This window comes from Puma concolor, chromosome D4 (genome assembly GCF_028749965.1).
Source record: "Puma concolor isolate L17-30 chromosome D4, mPumCon1.1.hap2, whole genome shotgun sequence".
Classification (NCBI taxonomy): domain Eukaryota; kingdom Metazoa; phylum Chordata; class Mammalia; order Carnivora; family Felidae; genus Puma; species Puma concolor.
This window is the reverse complement of record NC_141679.1, coordinates 68,052,877-68,059,273: the sequence shown is the minus strand read 5'-3', so window position 1 is coordinate 68,059,273 and position 6,397 is coordinate 68,052,877.

The window sequence follows — 6,397 nt, the reverse complement described above, 5'->3', positions numbered from 1 at the left end:
CTGAGAAATGAGTTGGAGGTACCAGAGGAGGTCACTGCTTTGTAGTCACCACCCCATGATTGATACCCACAGGCTCATTGAGGAATAACAATTTCAACAGAAGCCCATAGATTTGGCCTAAGACTCCTAAGTTGGTCCTATGCACCTTCATGTTCACAAACGTATGTTCTCAAATGTTAAGCTCCATGAGAAATAGAAGTCACTTTTTTTTTTTTTTTTAAGTAACTCTGGAAAGCCTTTGCTCAATATCCTGCCTGATTAATGCAGCTGAGGTGGTAACAATCTGAGGAGGATGAAGCCCAGAGAGGAAGAAAAGGAAGAGGAGGACAAAGAAAAGCAGGAGAATGAAAATAAACTAACAATGGGAGGGGATAAGGATGAAAAGAGGTAGAGAAGTTAAAGAAAAAAGGGGAAAAAGAAAAGAGAAAAAGTAAGTGGTGAGAGAAAGGAGAAAGAAATGAAGGAACAGAAGAGTGAAATTCTGTCATGGTAGTGAGTAGAAACCTTTCTATTCCAATAGGGCTGTTGTTTGTTTTATCATTATTTTTATGACAGGGATCTTTTTGTATAGAAATTTCACTTTTACAAATGCTAATTTTGGCCCAAAATCCAGACTTCAGAATCACCATCCAAAGAGGGAAGTCACTGCGAAGATTATTTTGCATTCCAATCCCACAGAGAAAGTATCCCTCATCTGAAAGAGAAGTTACAAGAACCCAGAGTAGGATAGTCCAACTGTGTGCTCTAGCCCCAGGAAAGAAGCTTCACATTAATGGGGTATTGGGAGAAGACTGGATGTAAGATTCCTATTACCAAAACTGGACATGTGTGGACCACATTCCCCTCAAGGAAGCAGTAATTTAAAGATTGGTTTTTGATCAATCTGAAGTCCTCTTTGCTTGGCAAATTGATATCAATAAATTACTTTGAGGAGAAATAATGCCTGCATTAACTACCTCAAGAACTTCAGACAAAGAATATATTTTAGGTTATAAACAATATAAACTCATTACAGAGAAGTGAGAATCAAAGAAAAATGTATATAAAGCAATAGTAAACAGTGTTCTAAAGGTGACAGGAACATGGAGTGAAATATGACAGAGCATGGGATTTGGACTTCATAGCGTCAATAATTCTTTCAAAAGAATGAACTGAACTGAATTCAATTCCTCTGTCCTTATCATTGTAGGGGATTTTCACTCCGCTCCTTATGAGACAAACCTGGGAGATGGATCTGGAGTAAACTCTTCTAGTTTCTCTTACAACCATTTGACTAATTTTTGATCATTTGTGAAACTAAGTTGGTTGGTGACAGTCTATCATCCTATGCCTATAATTTTATCAGAACATGGGGTCAGTGAATTAAAAAGGCCACTATTGTCTAGGATGTCTCTTCTACTTTTCTTGGACTTGCCCGTGTTTAGATGGACTGTGCTCTAAATGTACTTTCAAACTCCAGAGAGGGTAAAAGGTTCGTGGGCACCAACTCTGTGTAGCATGGAGGAAGCTAATCACTTCCCAACTTCTCCACCTACTTGTAATAAGTTAGTAAGTTGACTCTACTGCTCTCCATTCTAGATGGAAAACAGGAGACCTTACCCCATTCTCCAATCTAGTTGTTAGAGAATCCTGCATTTGAGAAGTAGAGAAGGAGGTTTACTTGACATTTCCCTGACACCACTCATAAAACTGACACTCGGATTGCTTTTTATTTCACTTTTTTTTCCCTAGAGGAGAGAAAAAGTAAATGGCATCTCTATCATTTGACAATAAAATAATAAAGGTTGCCACTCGCTGAGTACTTATAACATCAGTTTTACATATTACATGTTTTACACACATGCTTCTAATTCTAACAACTCTGTAAGGTAGATGTTATTATCCTCTTTCCTCAAGAGGCCAAAAAAGGTTAAGTAACATGCCCAAAGTCATATGGCTATGCAAAATATGAACCAGGACTTAAAATTCAATTTTGTGGCTCTCTGAAATCCTTAGTTTCAATAAATAATAAATGTCTCCCAAATATCCCTATTTCTCTCAAAAACTAACTATAGGACTTATGATCAAATTGAAGTTTTGACAGAAGTGTTTTGTCATTTCTCCCTTTCAAATATCACAATGATATAAAAGTACAAAAAGACTAACACTGAATGACAAGAGAGTGGCTAAGAAGGTGACAGCAACAAAATTTTGGAAAGTAGAAAGCATATGCTAAAGTAGTAGCTGACTTACCAGACCCACAAAGGTTGAATCCTAAACTGATTAGGAGGGTGGCCCAGAAATAAGCCTGTGCATGTGGAAGAAGTTGAGGAAACTTAGGAATTTGTGGCTCGATGCACTTTGGAAAGTTGGAATGCACATGAGACTGAAATAAGAGATTTAGCTGGAAGTCTGGATTAGAATCTGTATTTGGGTGGTGATCTCTCTTCCTCCCATCCCAGCAAACAACCAGATGTATACTCTATGAAGAAACTGAACCAGGGACTCTGGTCTTGGGGTCATTACGCAGAGCTGAAGGATGGGAGTTCTAGTGTCTTGCTCTTTGAGCAAACAGCCCCACATCACCAGACACTTGAGGGAAAGCTTCTGGTGTGAAAGAGACCAAAACATCAAAAAGTAAAAGGATCTCAGAGGAAAGAAAAATAATGCAGAAGACAGAGAGCACGTCTCCGAAACACTAACCTCTACACAGAAACAAGGATAAGGATAGAGTATATATCTGTTTTTAAAAGATTCAATCTACCTAAAATGAAAGCTTTTGAAATTAAAAATAAGTGAAGAGGAATAAAATCAATAGAAGGGTTGGAAGGTAACACTGAAAATCTCTCTCAGAAAGTATAAATAAAAAGAGATGGAAACTAGGGGGAAGAGAGAAGCAAATTAGAGGCACAGATTGGAAGTTCTAGGAAAGAGAAAAGAGAAACCAGAGGAGAGAAAATTCAGAATCATTTTTCCCTTTTCTTGAAAAATAGCACAAAATTACAGCCGAACGGCTCCACTGTCCTGTCCTGCAGATTCTCAGAGGCCAGACAGCCTTCCTCCCTTTTGTTCCATCTCCATCTCCTTTAGGTAAAACTGGTAGTGTTTCAGCTGGTAAAATCCTGTGTCTAGGTATGCCTTCTGCTGAAGTGGCCTGTAAAATTCATGGTTCACACGCATACTGATTTCCTTATCAAGTGGTTTTTCAACCACACCCTTCAGAAGTTTTCTAATTTTTTTTGTTTGTGTGTGTGTTTGCAATATGAATATGCTGAGAATTTTTCTAATCTTCAAGTTCCTGTTCCTTTCACTTAACAATTTCTTCTTTAATTCATCTTTCTCCTCTCACATTTTATTATAACTATCAGGAGGACCCAGGATGCATCTTCAACATTAGAAATCTTCTCAGTTAAATATCTTATTTCATCGCTCACCAAGTTCTACTCTCCAAAAACCAACAGAACATAAGTTTTTTACCACTTTATGACAAGGATCACATTTCCTCCAGTTACCAATAACATGTTCTTAATTTCCACCCGATATCTCACCAAAATGACCTTTAACATCCATATTTCTTTAACATTTGTTTATTTTTGAGACAGAGAGAGACAGAGCATGAACAGGGGAGGGGCAGAGAGAGAGGGAGACACAGAATCTGAAACAGGTTCCAGGCTCTGAGAGGTCAGCACAGAGCCCGACACGGGGCTAGAACTCACGGACCGCGAGATCATGACCTGAGCTGAAGTCGGACGTTTAACCAACCGAGCCACCCAGGCGCCCCTAACACCCATATTTCTACCAACGTTCTGATCATAATCATTCATTACACATTCTCTAAGAAAATGAAGGCTTTCTCTCCAGCTGTCCTCTTTTCTTTCTGAGTCCTCACCAGAAACACCTTTAACATCCATATTTCTACCAACAGTCTGTTCGTGGCAATCTAGACTTTTTCTAGCTGAACCTCAAACCTCTTCCAGCTTCTACGCATCACTCAGTTCCAAAGCTGCTTCCATATTTTTAGGTATTTGTTACAGTGGCACCTCACTTCTTGTTTCCAATACCCATCTTATTCATCTCAGGCTACCATAACAAAATACCACAGACTGGATGACTTACACAACATAAATTTATTTTCTCACAGTTCTGGAGGCTACAAGTCCCAGATCTGGCAGGGTTGGTTTCTGTGAAATCTCTCTTCCTGGCTTGCAGATGGCCAACTTCTCATTATGTCCTCACTTGGCAGAGAGAGAGAGAGAAACTTCTTCTTATAAGGCCATCAGTTCTGTTGGATTACGGCTACACTCTGAGGAGTTCACTTAACCTTAATTACTAACAAGAACTATCTCCAAGTTATAGTCATATTGGGGATTAGGACTTTAACATAAAGTCTAGCGGGGGGGGGGGGGACGTACAGTTCAGTCCATAGTAGAGGACAGAAGTGTGCAAGAGGAATGATAGACAGACAGACAGCTCTGATAGATTATCTGAGGAATTTGAATATAAAAGGAAGACATACATTCACTTGGCAAAGAGTTTAGGGATGAATTAGTGATATGTGCACAGAAAACTAATTAAACACAAGTTTGGATCATTACTAAATCCAGGGAAGTACAAAAAACCTATACTTCCCCCGTCCCCCAAAAGAGAAATTTAATCATAATACACTACATGACACAGGCATACATAACGCTTATTGAGTCATAATTGTGTAAACACTGAATGTGTCTTTAGATCTCAAATGCAGTTGGTCGAGTTAACCATACTCCTCAATCCCTGGCTCACCAGATTGGATTTGGTGCAGCCCCCTCTCTTATTTGTGTATTCCCCTTATTTCCATTTCTCCCATATGCAAACACCCTGATATGTTTGAAGTGTATCATTTATGCATTCTTTTAAAATGTGGTTTGTATTATCTGCATATACTTTTCATTGACACAAGTTGTATTTTACTAAATATCTTACTCTTTTTCTTAACTTTTTCATTCAACACTATTTTTTAGATCTATGCATATTGCAGGGTGTACATTTAATTCACTGCTCCTAATTCACAAGTATTTCTTAATGTCTAGCCACCATATGTACTCATCTGCTCTGTTACTGATCAACAACTATACTGTTTACAACTTCCTGCTACCACAAACAAGGAGGGAATTTCTGTAGGACACACATCTTAGAGTGTGACAGAGTTGACTAAGTAGTAACAGAGAGCCCTCCAGAATTGCTAACCTGGTCCACATGTCCACTAGTGGTACTTTGCAGGTCATCAATTGCCACATGCCTGCCAACCTTTTGTACTTCCAGCTTTCCAATTACAGCCAATCTTAAAGGTGTAAAGCAGTATTTTAATATTTTCATTTTTCTAATCACCAATTAGTTAAAGTATCTCTTCATCTGCTTATTAACCTTGTGGGTTTTTCTCTTTTTTGAATTACCTGTTGGTACTTTTGCCCATGTTTTTACTACTTTCTATCTCTTCTGATTTTTCCTTTTATAGTCTAGAACTTGGGTCTCTTTCAACTTGGAAAACTAGGCAAATAAGAACACAAGACCATTCATAATTCCATGAAAACCAAAAGTTTCACAGGAAATTTAATCAAACTTATTACATGACTCAGATGTAAATACTATTTGCATAGTCATAATGATATGAACCAGTGCATTTTAATCTAACAATAATTACTACCAGAAAGATTGAAAGAGGATAAGTGAGTGGAGGGAAAGATGTAAGGATAAAAGCTAAATCTCATCTTTTATGTTAGGAAGACAATAGATAATCCCAATGGATTGAATTGCACCCCCAAACCACCCACCCCAGGCCAAAAAGCTATGTTGAAGTCCTAACTCCTAGCACCTCAGAATGTGACCTTATTTGAAAATATAGTCTTTATAGATGTAATCAAGTAAAAGCGAGGTCATTAAGTGGGGCTTTAATCCAGTATGACTCGTATTCAGGAGGAATTTGGACACAGAAATAAACATTCACAGAGAGAAGACTGTGTGAAGATACAGGGAGAAATGTCATGTGAAGATGAAGGCAGAGATCAAGGTGGTGCAACTACAAGCTAAGCAAGGAACTCCAAGGATTATCAGCAAACCATTATAAACTAAGACATATGGAACAGCTTCTCCCTCAAAGCCCTCAGAAGAAACCAACCTTGCTGACACCATGATCTCAGACCTCTAGCCTCCAGACTACAGAACAAATCTGATGTTTAAGTCATCAAATTGTGGCATTTTGTTATAGCAGCCCTAGGAAATCAATGCAAATAGCTAGCTAGCTACATAGACAGACAGACAGACAGACAAAGAAATGGCAGTGCATACATGATGTTCTAAACATGGAGGCAGCCATAAATGTAACTGATTGCCTCTGGGAAGTGGGAATGGGAATAAGGGATGGGGGTGGAAGGAAGCAGGA